The 24,489-nt window shown below is 34.0% G+C and overlaps 1 non-coding gene across 1 annotated transcript; it reads right to left on the bottom strand.

The window, feature by feature from the left end:
- Positions 1–23,763: 23,763 nt before the first annotated feature.
- On the bottom strand, positions 23,764–23,869 carry LOC111762080 (U6 spliceosomal RNA). The gene has a single exon (XR_002795290.1). It is a non-coding gene; the product is annotated as a U6 spliceosomal RNA (small nuclear RNA).
- Between the last annotated feature and the right edge of the window lie 620 nt (positions 23,870–24,489).

Here is a 24,489-nt window from a genome sequence, read left to right as displayed (position 1 = left end):
AAAATATTGCAGGTAAGTTGAACATTTGACCTATTTGCTTATTTTAAGCTCTGCCTGGGGATCACTCCTATTCCACATTGTAGGCTATTCCACAGAAATTATAGTTCATGCATATATTTTAGGATGATGAATGTTGATATTAAAAGGCTACAGTGTGTTCCTTCTGAGGCAGCACTTTACATCAATGTAGAAATTTAGTGTGAAGATGAGGGTTACTGCACCATCCTAAGGATTTAGCATGTTATACTTTCATGTAAAGCATATTCTGAAGGAACCATATAAATTACCATGTTTTCATTATCTCTGATATAATATTATCATATATTCCAAAATATTGTATTTTCATTTTGATGGGAACACTTGCTCACCATTATGCTTTAATTTATTCAATTGTTCATTCATTGATCTATTCCATATAATTACTGAGATTCAATTATATTTTCAGGAACTCTTCTAGGTATTGGAGATGTCACCATGAATAAAAAAAACTGAAATCCCTGTGAGGGGAAACAGAAAACAATTGAAATAAATAAGTGGAATATATGATGTATTGGGTGGTGGAAAATAAAGCTTGATGAGGGTAGGGAGTGATTGATAGAAGTGGTGAGATGCAATTTTAGTTCACACAGTTACCAAAGATCTCACTTAGCTTAGCAGGTGCTGTTTGAGGAAAAAACGGTTGAGGATGGTGCTGATCCATGTGTGGCTAGCTGGGAGAAGAGCACTCCAGGCAGAGAGATAAGCAAGCACAAAGGTCCTGCTACAGGAATGTCTGGAATTCAAAAAACATCAAGCAGGTCTTTTACTGGAGGTTAGAGAAGAGCTAGATCTTTCAGTGTTTCATAGGCATTTTCAAGTTTATGGTTTTTGCATGAGTGATATTGGAAGGCATTGCAGGGTTTTAAGCTGGACATAAATTTCAGTAAGAACACTCTGGCTGTTGTGTTGAGAATTGATTGTATGTGAGCAAATAAACAGTGACACTAGTTAAAGAACTATCACAATAATCCAGATGAGAGATGGCAGTATCTTGTGCCAGACTGGTGGCAAATTAGTTGCTTAAACTTTGTCACATTCTAGATGCATTTTGAATATTAAAAAAGAAAGAATTTTGACACAAGGGATTTCCTGCCTCTCTCCCAGGTGTGGAGGTCTTTTACTTCTACCTATATTGATCATATAAAACTCAGGGTGCCTGGTTAGAATTTGAATTTCTGATAAACAATGAATATTTTTAATATAATTATATTCCATGCAATAAACTGCCCATGCAAGTACATCCCATGCAATATATTGTTCATACAATGTAAAAATATACTTATACTAAAAAAAAAAAAACAATAAGAATCTGAAATCCAAATTCATCTGGGCATTTCTGTCTATTTATTTGCTAAATCTGGCAATCCTTCTACTCCAGCTACCATCTACGATGGATCTTTATTTGTATACTGTTAGTATGTTTCTTATCTTTCTCTTAGATGGAAACATGTTTTCCTTTACCCATACCAAGTCCCCAGAAGCAATGGATTTTTACTGGGCTCTGGAGTCTGGAGGGTTTATTGTCCCTCACAAATGGCCTAAGGATTTTGCTCCTATGAGAGAAGGCTCTCAGGGAAGTGGGCCTGATTATGTGTCTTTTTCAAGAAGCAGCCCATCATCTTCTGTATCCTTTGTTGTGAAGATGTGCTCTGCTTTGTCCCCAATACTTTAGAGAGCACTCTTTGGATGCTATAATTCACCTTTGTCTAGAGCTCCCAGAATTTTCAAACTTTCATTCTGTTCCATATTTTGCCTTTAAGAATTGGTTAACATTTTACTTAATTTCTTCTTACCCTCTTATATGGCAACCAACTCATTCCTTATGTTTTTCCAAGAATGAAAGATGTTTTGTGTCAAATCTTTTATTGGAAGGGTTTGTCACCCCTTGGAGTTCAGTTAATTTGGTTTCCTTGTGATATTACATCCCTGATGGGCTTAAGGAAGGTTATGATTTTGCAGATTATCTGATCTTTTATTATCATTAGAGTGGAAAAATATTCTCTTGCTACTCCTACAAGCTAAGTGGTATAAGGCCATTAAAAGCTTAAACAAATTTATGCAATAATGACACTTTTTATTCTTTTTATTTTTATTTATCGTCTAAGAAAACTAGACAGAAATTTTGATGTCATTATATTCACTGTAAATAAAATAATTGGATGTAAGTGAGATAAAGAAAGTAGAAATATAAGGAATTAAAATGTAGGCAAAAAAAAAAATGTACCCCTTTATCCAATACCCTCCCTACCTGTGTCTTCAGTGACTTTCTTTCTGTTATTCAGGTTTATATTGCTAGAAATGGTTATGGAAACATGTGACGTGCATCCATTATAATAATACATTTAATATGATATTAAATCTCTTCTAGCTCTTAACTTTTATGCAACAATCCTTATATTTACCTTACATTGACTCTCTCCCTACAGAAGTATTTCAAAATTTTCTAATATTTTCAAGCCTTCTACTACAACGTAATTTTCAATTTCATTCCTCTCTTTCCACAGAAAGACATCCAAAATAATTTATTGAGGGTAGGGGTCATTCTGCATAAGATTCCTCAGTTTCACCCCTCTTATAATACAGTTTAATTTTGTATACAATCATCATTGCTTACTCTTCTTCTGTTCTTCCATTTTGTAATACAAGATGATACCTTGTTCTCCAGGTTCCACAGGTGCACAGATGGTGAGAAATTATGCCCCAGAACAGACCATACTCATACCTGATTTTGATGAGACTTTGTACTAAACATTAGTTCTGAAATGACATCAGGGTTTCAGAATGTTGTGATTGAATGAATGTATTTTGCACTTAGAAGAACATGTCTTTTGGTGGTCCAAAAGTTAGAATGTGGTGGTTTGAAGCTCTATGTTTGCTAGAAAACTATTTTTATAAATTTAATCAATTCCTGTGGGTTTGAAGCCATTACTAGGAACTTTTGATGAGGATCCTTAAGGTGTAGCCCAGCCCAATCTATTATATTACAGAATGAAATTCAGATACAGATAAACATAGCACCATTTGTTGAATAGACAGTTCCTACCCAGCTGGGTGTGCTTGACAGCCTTGTCAAAAATTATTTGGCCATAGATGTGAGGGTCTATTTCTGAACTCTAAGTTTGATTTCATTGGTCAATCTGTCTATCTTTGTGCCAGTACCATGCTGGTTTTACCACTGTGGCTAAGGAATATGCTCTAAAGTTCATAAGTGAGAATCCTTCAACTTGGTTCTAGTTTTTAAAGATATTTTTGGCTGTTTGGGAGCCCTTACCCTTCCAGATAAATTTGATCATTAGCTTTTCCAATTTTTCAAAATAGTCTTCTGGGATTTTTATTGGGATTTTCTTGAATCTGTAGATCATTTTGAGTAGAATTGACATCTTAATGATATTTTGTCTTCCAATCCATGAACATGTAATGTTCTTCCATTTATTTAGGTCTTCTTTGGCTTCTTTCAGTAAAGTGTTGTAGTCTTCTGAATACAAGTCCTTTATATCATTGGTTAAATTTATTCCTCAATATTTGATTTAGTTGCTTTTGTAAACAGATTTTTTTCCCTGATTCTCTCCCCAAATTATTCATTGCTAGTATATAGAATCAGAACTGAGTTTTTTGTATTAATCTTGTATCCTACCACTTTGCTAAATTTGTCTATTAGCTTTAGTTGTTTTGTTGTGGATTTTGGGGGATTTTTTAGGTATAGGATCATATCATCAGTGAATAGTGAATGTACTATTTCTTCCTTTCCTATTTAGGTGCATTTTATTTCTTTTCCTTGCCTAATTATTCTCACTAGAACTTCTAGCACAATATTGAATACTAGTGGTGATGGGGGCATTCTTTTCTTTATCTGTTTCCTAATCTCAATGGGAACACTTTCAGTGTTTCCCTGTTAAATATAATGTTAGTGTTAGTTCTGGGTTTTCCATTTATGTACTTTATCATTTTGAAAAAGTTTCCTTCTATTCCTTTATTTCAGTCTTTTTATCAAGAAAGGATACTGTCTTTTGTCAAATGCCTTTTCTGCATATATTTAGATGATCATGTGATTTTTCTTCTTCAATTTATTAATGTGATGTAGTACATTGTTTGATTTCTTGAGTTGAACCACACTTGCATTGCTGGGATAAATCCCACTTGATTGTGATATGGAATTCTTTTAACGTGCTCTTGATTCAATTAATGAGTATTTTGCTGAGATTTTTGTATCTATATTCATTAGAGAAATTGGTCTATAATTTTCTTTTTTGTTGTATCTTTATATTTTATGTGTTGTTTTGTAGTATCTTTGGTATTAGGGTGATATTTGCTTCATAGAATGAGTTTGATCACATTCCTCCTAACCAATTTTTGGAAGAGTTTGTGCAAGACCAGTATTACATCTTCTTTAGATGATTGTCAAAATCAGCTATGAAGCCATCTGGTCCTGGGCTTTTTATTTGAGGGAGGAGGTTTGATGACTCTTTCAGTTGGTCACTCGTGATTTGTTTGTTGAGGTCTTCTATTTCTCCTACGGTCAGTGTTTGTACATGTGTTTCTAGGAATTTTATATTTCATCTAGTTTGTCTAGTTTGTTGGTGTACAGTTATTCATAGTATCATCTTATGATATCTTTTATTTTGGTGTGATCAGTAGAATGTACCCATTCTCATTTTTAAATTTTATTTATTTGCATCTTTTCTCTTTCTTTTTCAGTCTAGCTAACAGTTTGTCAATGTTTTTATCTTCTTGAAGAATCAGCTTTTGGTTTAATTGATTCTCTCTTTTGTTTCCTTGTTCTCAATTTCATTTATTTCTGCTGTCATCTTGTTATTTCTTTCCTTCTGCTTGCTTTGGGATTAGTTTGCTCTTTTTTTCTAGTTCTTTCAGGTGTGCTGTTGGTCTTTGATTTTAGCTCTTTCTTCTTTCTTAATGCAAGCCTTGAGGGCTATAAGTTTCTCTTTCAGCACTGCCTTTGTGATATCCTATAGGTTTTGATATGGAGTATTCTTGTGTTCATTTGTTTCAAGATATTTACTGATTTATCTTGCAATTTCTTCTTTGGCGCATTGATTATTTAAGATTGTATTGTTTAGATACCACATATTTTTGAATTTTCCCTTTTTCTGCCTGTTACTGATTTCCAACTACATTCCGTTATGACAGAGAAAGTACTTTGTATTTTTAAAAATTTATTGATACCTGTTTTGTCCCACAATATTTGGTCTATACTGGAAATACATATTAGCACTTGGAAGACTGTACATACTGCTGTTTTGGGGGTGTAATGTTTTGTAAATGTCTGTTAAATCTATTTCAGTAATCATATTATTCAAGCAAGCTGTTTCCTTATTTATCTTTTATCTAGTTGTTCTATCCAATGATGAGAGTAGTGGATTGAAGTCTCTAATTATTAATTTCAAGATGTCTATTTCCCCCTTCAGTTTTGCCCTGTGTGCCTCATGTATTTTGGGGCACCCAGGTTAGGTGCATAAATATTTATTAGTGCTATTTCTTCTTGGTGAATTGCCTCTTTTATCAGTATATAATGACTTCTTCATCTGTTATAACAGTTTTACATTTAAAAACTAATTTTTGCAAAATTAATATCACTACTCAAGCCTTTTTTTGGTTCTATTGTGTTGAATATCTTTTTACAACCTTTCACTTTCAGCTTTTTTAAGTCCTTCTGTCTAATGTGACTCTAATGTAGAAAGCATAGAGCTGACTCATATTTTTAAATCCATTCTGTCATTCTGTGTCTTTTGATTAGAGAGTTCAATTCATTAATGTTCATTGCTGTTATCCTAGAGCAGGGATTCTTAATCAGGGATCCATGAGCTTGAACTGAAATTCAAAAAACATCATTCTTGTGGGAACATGTTAGTGTGGCTGTTATTTATTTATTAAATAAGACACAATATAGTGTGGCCTTACTAAGGGGTTTGTTTTTTGCACCTCACTAGTAAAGGGGTCTGTGGAACAAAAAATGTTAAGAACCCCAGCTCTAGAGGGATTACTTACTGCATCCATTTTATCTTTTGATTTTCCATGGCCATGTCTTACTATTGTGTGTCTTTTTTACCTTTTTACTTACCATTACTAATAATTTTTATTCTCTGCTCTTCTCCAACCCTCTCTCCTGTGTCTTTTTTCCTTTCAGGTTGCAAAACTCCCTTTAATATCTCTTGTAAATCTTGTCTCTTGGTGACAAATTCTTTTAGGTTTGTGTGTGTGTGTGTGTGAAGACTTTAAACTCACTCTCAGATTTCCAATTAAAGAATTCTTACCTGGCTATTTTTCTCTTTCAATATTTTAAATATGCAACTGTCTCCTCACCCCCATAGTTTCTGATGAGAGGTTGGCCCTTAGTCTTATTGAGCTTCTCTTGTATGTGATGAATGATTTTCTTTAGCTACTTTCAGAATCTTCTCTTTTTTGATGGCAATTGACATCCTGCATAGTAGTTGTCTTGGTGTAGGTCTGTTCAGATTTATTCTGTTTAGGGTATGTTGGATATTGATATTTATGTCTACTTTTATCCTTCCATTGTGTATTTAATTCCCATAATTCTGTTATTTTTCATTGTGAGCTTTCAAATTATTCTTTGTGCCCACCTAGTTTCTTCTTAATATCCTTTATCTCTTTAGCCATGTTTCCTTCAAATCCTTTATTTGATATGAAATTTGTGTGAACATCTTTGAATAATTATTTTAACTCCTGTGTTTCATCAAGATTTTCAATTTGTTATTTCAGTCATGCTGTACCTTTCTGTTTCTTAGTATGGCTTGTAATTTTTTGCTGATATCCAGACCTCTGAGTACGTTGATGAATTTACTCTGATGATCACTTTTTCTCTCTCTTGCTTAGTGGCTTCATTTAATTGCTCTTCTTTGATTTTTGGTTGTACTTTTTCTAAAACTTTTTAAATTGCCCTATTTAAGTTATCAAAACAGGGCCAGGGACCTACTGATATGGTGCAGACAAGATTCATGGGGACTGAATCTGGAGTGAGAGATTCCAAAATGCCTTGTCTTCCTTCTCTTTCCCAGATTGCTAGCTAATAACACTCCCCATGAATCTTTTTATGGAAGTATTTCTTTCAACTTCCCCTAGCTAGAGTTTCTGAGCCCATTAGAGCCACAATTCACAATGGGGAACTGCTGTTTTATTTTTTGGAAGAAATACTATACTCAGCCTTCTGCACCTTCTGTTTTCTTATGGAGAAATAGGACATTCACCTTTCAATCACAATGCTGGTCACCTTTAGGTGGGTATGGGGGCCATTCCCAGCCATGAGGGTGAACAATTTATGGTTATCAGCCTCTTCATCTGTCTCTTTCCACACCCTCCTTGACACTGCATGCAGCTTTCCCCTGGTTTGCATTTCCCCAAGAAGGTCATTTGGACTGCTTCTGTCTTTCCCCCAATGTTCTTTTAAAAGCATTGTGCCCTGCTAGCCTACTCTGATTCTATCTTCCTGGAACTCCTGTAACTGATTTTGATGAGACTTTGGAATACAGCTGTGTTACTGAAATGATATAAGGCTTTTGGTATATTGGAAAAGGGTAAATGTATTTTGCTTGTGGAAAGAGAATATCTTTTTGGAGTTCAAAGGATGGACTGTTGGGAATTGAATCACATACCACAGAAAAGATATGTTCAAACCTTAATCCACTTTCCTATGGATGTTGAGCAATTTGTAAATCTTTGGAAGATATTATTAATTAGGGTGTGTCAAATTGGACAGGTCGGATATTAAATTATTTATTTGTCTGGATAGCTAAAAAAGATTGCAGATCCAGAAGCAATCAGCAGAATAAGCCACAAGAAGTAGAAGCCAGGAGAAACCAGATAGGGATCACCATAGGAGGAAGAACTGTCATCAGCAGAATGCTATAATCCATGGGAGAAAGCATGACCTTCCTGCTATCTTGATTTTGGACCTCTATCCTTTAAAAGCTTGTATTAGCTAAAGGGGTGCAAATGTAAAAATACCAGAAATCTGCTGGCATCTATAAAAGGTAATTATTTGGGGTAGAAGCATATAGTTACCAGGCCTTAAACTTACTTCCCTCACCAAAGTCTGTTGCCACATTTTGGAGCAAGATGGCTGCCAATGTTCAGACTTCCTCTTCTTCTTAAGGTTTCATGGTCCCAGCTTCTTCCAATAGGCTAGGATAAGTCTTGTCTGTCTTCTGGGACTCAATTCTCTCCAGGCTCAGCCGTTCTGCTTGCTCCACAAGTCCAGTTGTGAATCATCAGGTGAAAGGCTTTTCTCTCTTCATGGAGCCCCTGCTGTGTCCATGGAGCTTTCTGTATTCCTTTGTGTTCTTTTCCTGTGTGTTTACTTCCCAGGCTTCAGTTGAAAACTCAAAACTGTGTTCTCTATCATATCTTTTCTTTCTGAGTCCCTGCCCACCAACGGTATGGGATGCAATGTCCTACTGATGTGACCCAATCAAAGCCTTAATCATTATTTAATCAAGTAAAAGTGAAACCTCTGGATCTAATATAATCTAATATGCCCAGAGGGACAGGCCAGTTTACAAACATAATCCAACATCTATTTTTGGAATTCATAAACTATATCAAACTGTCATAAAGCTTATTTGTTGTTTAAGCCAACCCATTGTGTAGTCGTTGTCATAGAAGCTCTGGCAACTAAGGCAAATTAGTATTATATAATTTTCCTTTTTTTAATCTTCTAGAATTTTTAATACCTTAGATTTTATATTAATCTTGAAACATTATCACATACTGCACAGAATCTCATGTATTTTTGCCTATTGTACACTTTTGATACTTCTAAAGTATCAAAACATATCTAAAGTGATTAAAGTACTTATGGGTAGGAATTCTGTCTCCCTCTCCTTACACCTATGGTGAAAGAATCCTGAGACCATATATTCACAGAATCATTTCAATATGTGCAATTTTCACAGCAGATATTTTCAAGAGGCATACTCGATCCATATATGTGTGTAAATGTTTGACAAAGTACCCTATTTCAATCCTGAATTTTTTTTTAAGTTTATAGGTATCTTCAGATCTTTAGTAATTTTTAAATTAAAAAAAAAATATTCCGACTCTCAGTACTAAAAAGAATTCTTATTGGCATATAATATATACTCTGTAAAAATTCTCTTTTCTTTATTAAATTTGATCTGCAGGGTCAGAAATATTTTATGCCTCTACTGTTTTTCTTTACTTGATTTTTCGCTTCTTCTTAAACAAAATCTACCATAACAGGATTTTAGAAGATTTTCCCTAGACAAGTACTACAAGTTATTTAAGCTGCTATTAGCTTCTGATTTAGCATTTTTAATAAACTTCCTAGGACAAAAGATTAATGTCCCTGGACTATCTTTATCCTTGATATAGTAGTATAGTGTTCAATCGAGGATGGATCATTTTTCACCTGCTGTCTTCCCTTTGTGTTTGCGAATAAGAAGATATGAGTTTAGGAAAACGAGGAAAGACAGGAAAAAATAAAAATATTCCCAATTCTTAAAATTTGTTGCTAAATAAAAACAGCAACTAATGCAAATGAAGACAAGTAGAATTACTTTTACCACATTAAAGAGAATACATTAAAGAAACATATGTTGACAGAGGCAAATAGTTTGTATTAAATTGCCTACATGCTCATTGATCCTTATCTAAAACTCATCTAAAAACAGAATTTCCACTGTCTTAGCAAAGCTGTTGTTCACATGGTGACCCAGAAATGTTGAACTATAGCATTATTGGAGACACTTGGATTAGTAAATTACTCTTAACAGTTCCTCAGCATTAGAATGGAAAGTCTAAGAAAAACATATTTTCATATATACGTTTATATTCATATATACATACAAATATTCAAAATAAGTAATTTCATAATGTATCAGATTATCAGATACAAGATTGTAAGGTCTTAATTTTGAATCCATATAATACCCTTTCAAGGGAATGAGTAACTAGGTGGGGAACCACTTAAGAACCAGAAAGAGTTATAAGAAATGTTGACAGATTGGCCAAGGATATACTCTTTGTTAAAAATTAAGCTTCTTTTCAGGGTTTTTGATAACATCTGATTAAACTTTTCTATGACAAAATTAGGATGTATTCTATGTTAAGGCCCATAATATACTGCTACAGTGTCATGTGTCAAAAGCAAGCCAGAGCAATTGGCTAGTCTTTTCTTAATGACAAGGATGATATTTTACCTCACATATAACACTCTTTTATTCTTTCATATTGGCGGTGACCATATAATTTGCTGTCTCAATGGAATACCTTTACACATAAAAAATGTGTTAACTGGCGCAATGTCAGACAACAGGCTTAAACTGAGACTATATCAAAAAATAAAAATGAACACAACAAGATTCATTTGGCAAAGTATTTAATAAATTTCAGACACAGGGGCAGATAACTTGCTTTCCTTCTTCCAAAAGTCTAGTGTTCCAGAATTACTATTATTTTCCATGTTTGAATATTTATGCTAGTAAACATGATAAATTATTACACATTTAAAAATTAAATCTGAAATTTCTTTTTAAGGTATAGGTGAGTTTAAAAATAAGAAGGAAGTAATCTAATGATTACTAAGGTGAAAGAACTTAAAAAGAGATGTTTGTAAATATAACTAATAATTTTTTTTAAGATTTATTTTATTTATTTATTCCTTCACAACCCCTCTCCCCCACATTATTTCAGATCACTGTCTGCTCTCTGTGTCTGTTTTGCTACATGCTCTCTGTGTCTGCTACTCTTCTCTCTAGGAGGCACCAGGAACCAAATTTGGGACCTCCTATATGGGAAAGAGACGCTTAATCACTTGAGTCACTCCAGCTCCCTGGCTAGTTGTGTCTTTCATTGTCTTTCCTGTTTGTCTCTTTGCTGCATCATTTTGTTGTATCAGCTTGCTGTGCCTGCCCATTTCACCAGCTCTCCTTCTCCAAGAGGCACCTGGAACTGAACCCAGGACCTCCCATGTAGTAGTCAGGAGCCCAATCATTTAAGCCACATCTGCTTCACTAACAATTTTTATTTGTTGCTGAAAGCAATGAATTTCACTCCCAAATCTGAAGACTTTTAAAAGTTGGAAACCCATATCTAGCCTCTGTAACAACTTCCAAAGAAAGATTTCCAGTGGGTTTTGAATCCATGGAATGATTTATTTAAAAAACAGGATTTTTAAAAAAGTTTCTAAAAACAATTTATTTTTCTTAAGAAAGTCAGAAATTTACTAGCCAATTTCAAAACTAAACAAAGAGATAAAAATCCTATGCATTCTTGGTGGATGGGTTTGAAAGGTGACCATAAATTTTGTGAGCACATCCAGTGATTAATTTCCAGCATATGAAATAAATAATTTTTCTCTAATTCTATCTTTCAGCTATCATAGTTATTCCATCTTAGGAAACTTAATTTAAGTAATATTAGAGTCATGGGATTATCAAAAATGTAAAATCCAGGATTTTCTAAGTAGGGGACCTTACTTATTCTATTACTCCCACCATAATGATCTATTTTGAGTGATAGTGAATGTGACTTACTAATAATAAATAAGATAATTTAGAATTGTGGTTTTTTTACATTGTGCACTTAAACTTTCATTGTGTTTGTTTATTAATGTGTTTGGGGAGGAAGGATTTAAAAAACATGCAAAAAAGCAAATTTATTTATGAAGTAAAATTTAAGTGGGTCTTATGAATCATATGAGACATTGAAAAACCCTTTATGTGCATGTGCTCTTTGTCTATGAAAGCAAAAGTGAATATGATGAAATAATTACCCTTTCCTAAATTTAATATTAAGATAAATTGAAAATGCTTATATTAAAAATATTGTCATGATTATATATATACCATGGGGTCACTATCTCTAAAGATTTTTGCTAAAGCACTGAAACAAATTCTTATTGGAAACAAGAGATGAACTAGGGCACGCTTGATCCTTCCAGTTTTATGCTTTCCTAGTGAAGTATCTTCTCCCTATTAAGCCCCCTTTCACCACCTTTTCCATCCCTACCCACAACCACTTTCCTAAGTGTCTTAAGACCTCCCTCCCGACAGTCTGCCATGATATCTAGGTTACAGATCAGGAATGCTGGTTATCCGCCGAAATACCCAGCTTCCCAACAATGAAAAACTTATACAGATATAATTCGTGGGTATAATTTATTTATTATCCTTGCTTCCCCAAAATGCTAGAGCTTTAACTGAAATGATTTCCCTCAAAATGTTCTCTTGAAGAGGAGTTGAGATTAAATAAAAATATTGAAGTTGGAAGTAAGAAAAATGACTATTTTTCTCCTTTCAGCATATTCTCATACATTTTTTCAAACTTAAAATCACCTTTTTTTACTGCTTTGTTAAAATTGCCCTCACAATGTCATGCCAACTTCCTGCAGTAATATTTTTAAAGTATTCTGGTGCTGTGAAGAATATTTAATGATTTGAATATTTTTCAAGATGTGTGTAGTTAATTGTCCTTACGTCAAATATAAATGCTTTTGAACAATAAAAGTGAATGAGTAATGCTCTGGCTGTGAGTAACAGATGTCATGTGGATTTAATTACTTAGTCATTTATAAATATTTCTTTTCAAGTTTAGAAAAGCAATTAGTTAAGATTATAGACTAATAGCCATCCAAATCTAGGTTTAAAAATGAAAAGAAATATGAATCACAGAAACACAGAACACTACTTAGGAAATAAAATATTTCATTATGTTCCATTTTAAAAAATCTAAGTATGATTTTTATAAAAAGTGGAAAGTCTGATTACAATTCTCTTAGTCTATGTTCCTAATGCAAAGCCTAGAAAGATTCACATTCCTCTCATATGTGAATCAGTGTTGTTTTCTACATTTGTTACCTCATATGATTTTTGCACATAATAGGTAACCTGTTTATTGAGTGGTATATATGAGTCATAATAATAATAAAGTATATGTATTTTAGTATTGTGGACATTTTCTGATACCTGGCATCTATTCCCATTCTTTTGGCAACCAAACCTTGACAATCAACTACTTGCCCACTTTCAGCCCACATACCTTAAGTGGAGTAACTGCAATTCTGGATCCAGATAGAGTTGTTTGATACAGATCTGGCCACAAGCACATCACATCCCTCACCCGGAGTGATTTGGCTCAGGGATGGTAACAAGATTGAGGCAGAGTTGATGCATACTAATTCCTGGAAGTTTTGCTTGAGAGAGTGGGAGAAAAGCAAGACCTCACATACTAGAGTTGCTGAGGAAAGAAGAAAAACTTGGAGTTCAAGTTGTCACCAAAAGGTGTCAGCCTATTTACGAGAGAGGCCAAAACTGAAGGAAATAGAGGTGTAAGGTAGAGAAAGATAAATATTGATGAAGTCATTTGAGCTGTTCATGCCAGTCATGGGTGGTAATTCTCTCCTTAGCTTGCTGTGTATGGGAGCCAACAACCTGGCATATAATGAAGTGAGGTTAGTTCCTCCATTGTTAACAAACAAGAAATCATAATTATTCCACTATGTATATTACTTGAAGTTTGATTTCTCCTATGCATGTGCCTATGTTCCTATTTTGCAAAGATGATCACAATGCTACTGTTGTGGGCCAGTGTTCCATAAGAATTCCTCTTCATTTCTAGAAGGAAACAAGTAAGAAGCTTGTTAGAGAGTTGCATTAGATATGGCTAAGTTGGAGGGAAACTCTAAATTGTAGGAAAGAGATTATAAACAGGATAAAATATTTTCTAGGATGTTTACTATCTATTAACAGCTAGGAGTTGTCTTTTCACAGTCACATTTTTTATTAAATGGGGTCATTCTATCACAATTACCTTTTTTTCTATCTAAGGACTCAGTCTTCTTTCCTTTATCTTTAATACACACACACACACACACACACAGAGGATAGCTCCAGAAGCTAAAAGTCTGTCTAAACTCATATGCAATAGAAAAAGTCCTCTGTTTTGGAGTGATGTCAGCTACCATTAATTGAACGAGTTAATACTAACACATTTACACTCTGAATTATGATCTGAAAAAGATGAAAGTGACTCCTTTTTTCTAACTTCACTTGGGTACTTATCAAAATACTATGTACAGAATGGCTTTACCTTCAGACAAAGGAGAAGGATCAGAATCAGACAAGAGAAAAAACTGGAGGGATGAGATATGGGCTATAAAATGCATATTTTAGATATTTACTAAAGAGAAAAGAAATCGGAAAAGCTACATGAAAACTGACCTTAATTCAAAGAGGATAATTAAGTATTTTGCATGTCAGTGGAAGACTAATAGTATATAATGATTTTTAAAAATGATATAAAAGTGAAAAGGATGTATGTTTTGACTAAGAGTGGGAACACAATTCAAATTTGATAATATAGCTGTAGAAAACATTCTCTGCTTAGTGATCATTCCCAGAGAAAACAGGAAGGCATAAAGTTGAACCATTTTAAGATATTCAAGAAGACAAAACAAAACAAAAGAAAGCAAAAAAAAACCCATGCAAGATAGAACAGATACTTCCTTTACTCCTCTGACGATATTTTTAATATTTTGATTCTGTAATTTTTGTGTTTAGGTTGAAAGACAACTCAATTTTAACTATTACCAAGATTGAGATTACTGTTGCAGTCTTGTTCCTTTGAAGTACAATAGTGTAACTTGTAGCTATTGATCCACAGGAAACAACTGACTTTAAAAAGCTCTCAAATAATCAATTTTCTGTGTGTACAATTGTATATTGTTCCATCACATCAGGGAGTCTGTTTCTACGAAAATTTCATGTTGAAAAAAATAATCGTAATCTTCAGAAGATCAATGGTTTCTGAAGATTAGGAGGTGTTTGTATAAAACAGGATTGCAATTAGGTCTGTAATTCTCATATTTGTCCGCACATTGGAATCAATGGGGAAGATTTTAAAAAATACTGATTCCTGGCTCTTCCTTCAAATAGTTTGATTTAATTAGTCTGGAATGAAGACTGACCATAGTGCTTAAAGAAGAAAAAAATATCTCCTTAGAAGGGTCTAAGATCCAATCAAGGTTGAATTTCATATTTAAAGAATGCAGGCTATGGACAGGCTCCAGGCATTGGGAGCCTTTTTGCGTGGTCTTTCAGCTGCTTGACTCTGGTGAATCAGAGATTGAATGGCGGTAATAGTCATCTTCCTTAAGAAGTCAGCAATTCTCTAATTTTTTTAAGGAGTCCTAATAAATATTGATAATATGTACACACAAACATTTGAAAAGTCATTAATGAACTTTGGAAGAGAAGATGTAACCATTGGGAGTTATGGGACCCCTTGTACATGATTAATTCAATGTACAAAAACATTCCCTTCACAGAAACTATTTTAAATACATTTCGCAGCTTAAAAGGTGTTTTGAATTCTTAGGTAAACTGTTACAATTAGAAGAATTATAATATATTTTATGTTGGAGGCATTTTAAATTTTTAGAATAATACTTGAGAGTAAGTCCCAACGTTTTTATAGATAGAGATGTGAGCTACTTTTTTAGGTTTGTCTAAGATTCTGAAGGTTATGGATAATCATGTTTTTATGATGCAGCCAATGAGATTTTATTTCAGGCATTCCTGTAGACAATTCAAGTACCTGTACATATATTTTAACTGTTTTACATCATTAGCTTTTGAGTATATCTTGTATTACTTGAAAAGAAATACATTTTATTGTCAAACAGTCTAATTTTTTAAAGCCTTTCAAGAAACCCTACTCTAAAATAATCACCTTATCAAATAAGGCCTTAGAAAGGTTTCAATTACTGCATAGTTTAATAGCAAGTGCCAGGAAAATGATTATTAGTTTAAAATAAAGTTAATATTACATAGGCCTTTATTTAGGTACTTAAACATTTGCACTTTTAAAAAACATGGCATATAGTGATATTTTTAAAGAAATGTATGCACATAAGGATTCAGAAGGTATTAAAGGGTATTGTTTAGTTCAAAGTTCTTAGTTGACAGTATTGATTAAATTCATACAAGTAGGATGGCAAACTCAAAAGGTACATTTAATTTTAATTTTAAAATACATTGCCAAGTAGCCCAGAATAAAGTTTAAATTAATTAAAATTCCAGCCAAATATATATGAGAATATTTTAAGCGCAACTCTTACCCTCATAGAGACATCATCCTTAAAGGTATAAATGATATTTTAATAGATTTTTTTATTTGCATGCATTAATCACATGTGTGATTGAACATTTTTCACTTGCTTCTAAGATTTTTTTATTTTATATAAACTGGTTGATTATGCCATTTACCTAATTTTGTGATGGATTATTTTTTATCATCCTGATTTATATTAAGACACATGTTAAAAAAGAGTAGTGTCCATTGTTTTTGTTATGCTTTCCTGGCATATTGTTTGACTTTGTCTCTAGTATTTTTTAGCTGGAGTAGGAGATAGCTTGACAGTAGGCAAATTGAGTGCATTTCTGTGGAGAATGGAGACTTCTTCGATAGCACTCTCCCGAAGCAGAGCATGTCTGCTCACATGGCAGTCCTGAATGAAAATGTATTTTTGGGGTATGTAATGTGTGTGTATATGTTGATTTAATCTTCTGTCTTTTCAGCTCCTACACATCTGCTCTATTAAAGCCTAACATGTTACTTTTTTCCTTAATACCTGCTATATGTTTCCTATGCCAAACCCAAACTTGTAATGGTGACTTACAAAGCCCCGCCTGTTCCAGCCACTGCCTATTTTTCTGCATGCAGTCTTCTCACAGGCTCCCCTTCTCTTAACCACAATTGTCTTTCTACTAAACAGTTGAAATCATTCCTTCCTATAATTCTATTTTAAGATATTTTCATAAATAGTTTTCCTTCATTTTTCAGGCTGCTCTTCAAATGTCACACACTCAGCTAAGTCTTCCTTGACCACTCCAGGTACCCTGCCACTAGCTAACATATTGTGCTTGTACACTAACATCTTAGAACTTAGAAAAAAATAATTCATTATATTTCACACATTCCATTTCTCTTATCTTTCTTGTTCAACACTATATCCCAACGATATTGATAGTGCCTGGGAGAACGTACCCAGTAAGTATGACATAAATATTTGATGGGTGAAAGAATGAGCAAATGAACATGACATCTTATATATTAAGAGTCTGAGTCACTGAAAAAACGTAGCAAAAACAAAACTTATTGGCATAAGTCACATTACTGGTGCACACCTGGGCACTAATGCAGCCCTTAGTATATGTTCATTTTATAGAGATGGAAAGAACCTCAACTGTCACTTCAGTTGACATTTCTGTAATAGACACCCATATTTCTAATACATGAAATTCTAGAGATAGAGGATGTGAGAAGATGTAAGTAAAATTTATTTTTAATTTCTCTCACGGCTATCTCTTCAGAACATTAACAAATATTTCCTGATCTTGAAATATGATCTTGTCTCAAATTTAGTTTACAATGTTTTGCTAGGCTTTAGCATTTTAAGTATTCTCCAGCAATATGAATTCTCTACTGTGTAAGCCTAGAAGCACGATTAGTTCTTTGGTGACCTTTTTCTTCTCTTTAGAAGAATCAATGTCCATCTGTTTTACTATTTGTGAACTTCTGCACATTATTGTATATTTATTGTTCAAAATTTTTAAAAAATTACCACAAGGAAGGTCCCTCAAAAGACCAGAAATGAAAAATTGAAAGCTTTAAAAAGAGCAGAGTAAAATGCATATTTCATGTCATAGTGGTAAGTGCTGCATTATATTAGCAATTTAGCTATAGGATCAGTGACTTTTCTGTCCTTTATTGAATTTCTTATATCATAAGAAAGTTACTAATGTGATAAAAGTCTTAAAGTATTACTGATTTTCTATCATGCTCTTGAAGTGAATTTTTATAGTATTAGCAAAAACAGAGTTTCAGAATACCATATAAACTGACCAAAATGATAATAAAAAAGCTTTAAAAATCAATAATACAGTTTATTCAGCTGATGTATTTGAAGCTTCTCATATTTCATTTTCAGATCTTTCTTTTTTAGTGGCTCCTGCTCATTGATAAAGTAGCGGTTACAAAATCCTCACTTCCTCTGAAATAGCATCTTGTCAACAATAGATTGTCTTCCTAAAAACAGACTCTGAAAATTGATGCTAGTATACTTTACAGAAGAGAATTGTAACGAAGTATCCACAGACAATAAGTATTACTGCCAGCTTTACAAAAACTCAGGCAAAGTGAAGTCCAATGACTTAACCTATCTTTAAATGTTATCAGCTGTCTTTATGTATATTCCATTTTAGTTTTTTACATATGGAATGCTTTCGGTTGTGATCATCAGAACTACCATGTAATAGAATTATTTTTGTTTACATCATAATGAATGTAAAAAATTAAGAGAATAGGAAAAATGTTTTCTTCTCTCTACTCCTGGAGAGGCAAAGTAATTGTGATTCTTTTTTTTTTTTTAAGATTTATTTTATTTATCTCCCGCCCCGCCCTGTTCTCCTCATTGTCTGTGCTCTGTGTCCATGTCACTGTGTGTTCTTCTGTGTCTGCTTGTTTTCTCATTAGGTGGTTCCGGGAACTGATCCTGGGACCTTCCTGAGTAGGAGAGAGGTGATTACTTTCTTGTGCCACCTCGACAACCTGTTCTGCTATGTATTGTTATTTTCTCTCCTCTGTGTCTCTTGTGTCATCTTGCTGTGCCAGCTCTCAGCTTCAGCTGGCACTCCTCCACAGGGCAACTTTCCCATGCCAGGTGGCATTCCCACACAGAGGGGCACTTCTGCACAGTGGCATTCCAGCATGGGCCGGCACTCTGCATGGGCCAGCTCACTGTGTGGGTCAGCTGCCCTCACCAGGAGGCCCTAGGCATCAAACCCTGGACCTCCTATATAGTAGTTGGAAGCCCAATTGGTTGAGCCCAATTGTGATTCTTTATCACTCACTCAGTTTTATTAATGTTAACTAATCACACTTATCTATAATTGAAATACAATAAAAACTGATAAAAAAAAAACCCAGACCTTTAAAAATACACACAAAATCAGTAGGCTGGCTTTTGTCAGGTAGCAATTCTGTATAATATGAAGAAAAGGAAATTCTTAAAATTTTCTTGACTTTTTGAAAATCTTCATACTTATCTTAGCTATTTTTATATTTTTAGCTATTTTGACTGCTTCATACAGATTGCTACAATTTCCCTCCAATTATTCTTTTGTATATTCCATGGATAACTAAATGATGAAAAATATAATTTGGAAGCTAAACTTAAAAAGAGTGAAGCACTAAAACATTTGTTCTCACACATTTGGAAAAAATCATAAAATTTATTTATCTTACCATATTTGTTCCTCTGCTAGTTCACAAAATGGAAGCTGATAAAGCTAGTGATAAAGATAAAATAACTATGTTGCTTTAACACTGGATATTTGTTTCTTCCTCAGTAGGTTAATTCATGAGATTGATATTTTTTAGATGGCATATTTTTCTCTACAAATCAATTTTATTGATACATATTAATAAAGTATAACTACATCCAAAGTGTGCAATTAATGGTATTTGGTATAATCACCTAGTTGTGCACTCATCACTTCAATCATTATTAGAACATTTTTTAATTCCAGGAATAAGAATTATAATACTAAAAAAACAAAACAAAACAAAACAAAACAAATTCATTACTTCTTAATCTTTCTTCCCTTGCTATACATAGCTGCTACTTTGTTTCTTTCTCTGTAGTTTATTTGTATGTATACTTCATAAAAACAGTCTTATATATGCAATATCACCCATATTTTTACTTTACATGAGGTTTCACTATACAATATACAATTTTAGATTTCCCTCTATTAATATATGTGACCTTAGACTCTCCCTTTCAACCACTGTCATTCTTATACAATAGCACTGCTAGTTACAAACACAATGATGGGCTATAACCATTTCTATTATTTTCCAAAGGTTTACAAAAAACCTTTTTACCAATTCTGTACAGATTTACCCTCAGTTTTCCATTTTCCTCCCTCCTTCTATTTTCTGGTGACTTATATTCTAATAATTAACTTCAAAAATATATTTAGTTCCTAATAGTGCAATCATACAGTATTCATCCTTTTATGTCTGGCTTGCTTCACTCAATGTAATGTCCTCCAGGTTCACCCATGTTTTCAAATGCTTCACAACCTCGTTTCTTCTTACCACTTATTGTAGTTTGAGTTTATGAATTCCAAAAATAGATATTGAATTATGTTTATAAACTGGTCTGTCCCTCTGGGCATATTAGATTATATTGGATTCAGAGGTTTTACTTTTATTGATTAAATAATGATTAAGGCTTTGATTGGGCCAAGTCAGTAGAATGCTACATCCCCGACCCCTTGGCAGGTGGGGGCTCACAGAGAAACCACACTGCAGAGAAATGATGTTGGAGTTTTGGGTGCTGGATCCAGGAAGTAAGGACATAGAGGAGCAGAGAGAAGGCTCAATATGACATGGCAGAGGCCCCAGGAAAAGAGATGAGCAGTTTGCCAGAGACTCCACAGTTAGCCTTGTGGATAAAGCAGAGCAGCTGAGCCCAGAGAGAAATGAGTCCCAGAAAGACAGGAACCTAGGAAGCAGAACTCTTATAGAGGTAGGGAGCCATCTTGCTCCAACATGTGACAACAGACTATGGTGAGGGAGGTAACTTGTGGTTTATGGCCTGGTAAGTGCAAGCTTCTATCCCAAAAAAATACCCTTCAAAAAAACCAATCAATTTCTAGTATTTTGCATCAGCACCCCTTTGGCTGACTAATACACCATTGTTGAATAAAATGCTTACTGTAGGTTTTTCATATATGCACTTTACCATATTAAGAAAGCTTCCTACTATTCTTATCTTTTGAAGTGTTTTTATCAAGAAAGGGGGCTGTATTTTGTCAAATGCCTTTTCTATTTCAATCAAGAGAATCATGTGATTCTTCTTCTTCAATTTATCAATGTGGTTTATTATACTAATTGATTTTCTTGTGTTGAACCACCTTAGCGTACCTGGGATAAAACCATCTTGATTGTGGTGCATAATTCTTTTAATGTGCTTTTGGGTCAGTTTGCAAGTATTCTGTTGAGGACTTTTGCATTTATATTCATTATAGATATTGGTCTGTAATTTTATTTTTCATAGTATCTTTACCTGGTTTTGGTATTAGGGTGGATGTTTGCTTCATAGAATGAGTTTGATAGCACTCTTCCCTGTTCAATTTTTGGAAAGAGCTTGAGCAAGAACAGTGTTTGATCGTTTTTGAATGATTAGCAGAATTCACCTGTGAAGCCATCAGGTCCTGGGCTTTACATCTTTGGGAAATTTTGGATCACTGTTTCAATTTCTTTGCTTGTAATTGGTTGAGGTATCCTATTTCTTCTAGGGTCAATGTAGGTGGCTTGTGTGTTTCTAGGAACTGTGCATCTCATCTATATTGTCTAGTTTTTGGCATAGAATTGTTCATAGTGTCCTTTTGTGATCTCTCTTATTTCTGAAGAGTCAGTGGTAATGTCCCCCTCTCATTTCTGATTTATTTATTTGCATCTTCTCTCTTTTAACTTTATCTGTCTAGCTAAGTGTTTGTCCAATTTGTTGATCTTCTCAAAGAACCAATTTTGGTTTTGTTGAAACTCTCTATTGTATCTTTGTTCTCAATTTTGTTTGTTTCTGTTTTGATCTTTACTATTTCTTTCCTTCTGCTTGGTTTGGGATTAGTTTGCTGTTCTTTTTCTAGTTACTTCAGGTGTGCAGTTAGATCTCCAATTTTAGCTCTTTCTTCTTTTTTAATGTAAGCAGTGAGGGCTATAAATTTCCCTTTCAGCACTACCTTTGTAGTGTCCAATAGGTTTTGATATGTTGTGTTCTCATTTTCATTTGTAAATTATACTGCAATTTCTTCTTTGATTTACTGATTACTTAGGAGTGTGTTGCTTACTCTCCAAATATTTATGAATTTTCCCTTTTCCCATCCATAATTGACTCTCAGCCTCATTCTGTTATGCTAACAGAAAGTGTTTTGTATAATTTAAGTCTTTTTAAATTTAATGAGACTTGCTTGTGACCCAATATACAGTCTATCTTGGAGAAGGATCCATGGGCACTTGAAAAGAATGTATATCCTGCTATTTTGGGGTGCAATGCTCTATAGATGTCTGTTAGGTCCAGTTCATTTATCATATTATTCAAGCTCACTGTTTCTTTATTTATCCTCTGTCCAGTTATATCCAATACTGAGAGTGTATTGAAGTCTCCAACTATTATAGCAGAGACATCTATTTCTTCCTTCAGCTTTGCCACTGTGTGCCTCATGTATCTTGGGCACTAAAGCATAAATATGTAGCATAGTTATTTTTTCTCAGTGAATTCCCCATTTTATTAATATATAATGAACATCTTCATCCCTTCTAACAGTTATGTATTTAAAATCTATTTTTTCCTATATTAGCATTGCTATTCCAACTCTTTATATTACTATTTGCATGAATATTTTTTTCCAGTCTTTCACTTTTAACATGGTTGTGTCCTTACATCTGAGGTCATCTCTTTTAGACAACATACAGTTGGCTCTTATTTTTTTTAATCTGTTCAGAGCATGTCTTTTCATAGGGGACTTCAAGCCATTAACATTCAATGTTATTGCTTTAAAAGCATTTCTTACTTCATCCATTTTGTCCTTTGGCTTTCTGTTGTAATAGTTTACTATTGTCTTTTTACTCTGTATTTTACCCTTCCTAATATTCTTCATTTCTAAACTGTTCTACAAGTCTTTCTCCCTTGCTTTTCCCTTTCAGGCTACAGCACTCCCTTTAGTATCTCTTCTAATTCTGGTCTTTTGGTAACATGGTCTATCAGTTTTTGTTTTTCTGTGAAGAGTTTGAACTCACCCTCATTTTTAAAGGACAATTTTGCTATATACAGAATTCTTGGCTGGCAGTTTTTCTCTTTCAGTACCTTAACTACCTCACACTACTTTCCTCTTGCCTCCATGGTTTCTGATGAGAGGTAAATACTTAATCTTATTGATATTCCCTTTTATGTGATGCTTTCCTTTTCTCTTACTGCTTTCAGAATCCTCTCTTTATCTTTTATATTTGTCATTCTGAATAGTGGGTGTCCTGAGGTAGATATATTCAGATTCATTCTGTTTGGGGTGCATTTTCCTTCTTGGATATTGATATGTATGTCTTTCATAATGGTTGGGAAGTTTTTGGCCATTATTTCCTCAAATATTCTTTCTGCTCTTTTTCTGCTTTTTTTTCTTCATCTGAGACACTGGTATCAAGTATGTTTGTATGTTTTGCATTGTCATTCAATTCCTTGAGACCCTGTTCCATTTTTTTCCATTCTTTACTTTCTCTTCCTTTTTTCATCTTTTCCAGTTCAGATGTTCTGTCTTTGAAATCACTAATTCTGTCTTCAAGCAATTCAAATCTGCTCATATGTGCCTCTAATGTATTTTTAATCTCACAAATCTATTTTTAATCTCATCCATTGTGTCTTTCATTCCCATAAATCTGTTAATTTTCTTCATATGCTTTTGAATTGTACTTTTTGCTCCCCAGTGTCTTTTTCATATCCTTTACCTCTTTGGTTATATTTTCTTTCAATTCTTTGAATTGCTTTAGGAGAGTTGTATGATTATCATTGATCAATTGTATTAATTCCTTTATCTCTCCAGGATATTTATTTAGTTCCTTTGGCTGGACCCTCTCTTCCTGTTTCTCATTATGGTTTTTATTCACTTAATTTTTAATATGAACCACCTCATGAATTTGTATGCCAATCTTGCTCAGGTCCAAGCTAATCTCCTCTATATCATTTAAACTTTAGTATATGTGCTGCTGATATGAGCACTGGTTTGTAAATTTTTTTCTGTTACCTAGATATCTGAATATGTTAGTGACTTTACTCTGATGGCCAATTTCTCTCTCTTGCTTTTTTCCTACAGCACTTCTTTGATATTTGGTTTAACTCATTGTTTTAAATTGCCCAACTTAAGTTATCAAAATTGACCAGGGACTCACTAATGGGGTGTATGTTTTCTCCCAGGAGTCAGGAAACAGGGGAAAGAAGCAATATTTGTACATGCAATTTCCAGACTGGCCAGCAGATGGTGCTCATTGGTACACCTTTCTAAGGAGAGGAAATCTCTGTTTTCTTGTGTTCTGGTTTGGGCAGAGATTCAGAATGGGCTTTGTTGGCCAAATTCACTGAAGAAAACTCAAACTCCCTGACTCCCCTTACTTTTCCCTTGAAACAGCTGATGGGGGGAAGTTGTCTGTTCTCCTCTCAGTCAGCTGCAGTGAACCAGGGGTTTTACTCCAGCTTAATATTTTTGGGGTGGCTGAGGGGAACTCTTCCGAGCTACTATGGAGTTTGGTAACTCATGCTTGTTATTTCAGGCTCTTCATCTCTCCTGGGATTTGTATGCCATTGTATGGCATTTGTATGGCATTGTCCTTTAGCCTCCTGGG

This window comes from Dasypus novemcinctus, chromosome 2 (genome assembly GCF_030445035.2).
Source record: "Dasypus novemcinctus isolate mDasNov1 chromosome 2, mDasNov1.1.hap2, whole genome shotgun sequence".
NCBI classification, from domain to species: domain Eukaryota; kingdom Metazoa; phylum Chordata; class Mammalia; order Cingulata; family Dasypodidae; genus Dasypus; species Dasypus novemcinctus.
This window is presented reverse-complemented; position numbering and strand designations above follow the sequence as displayed.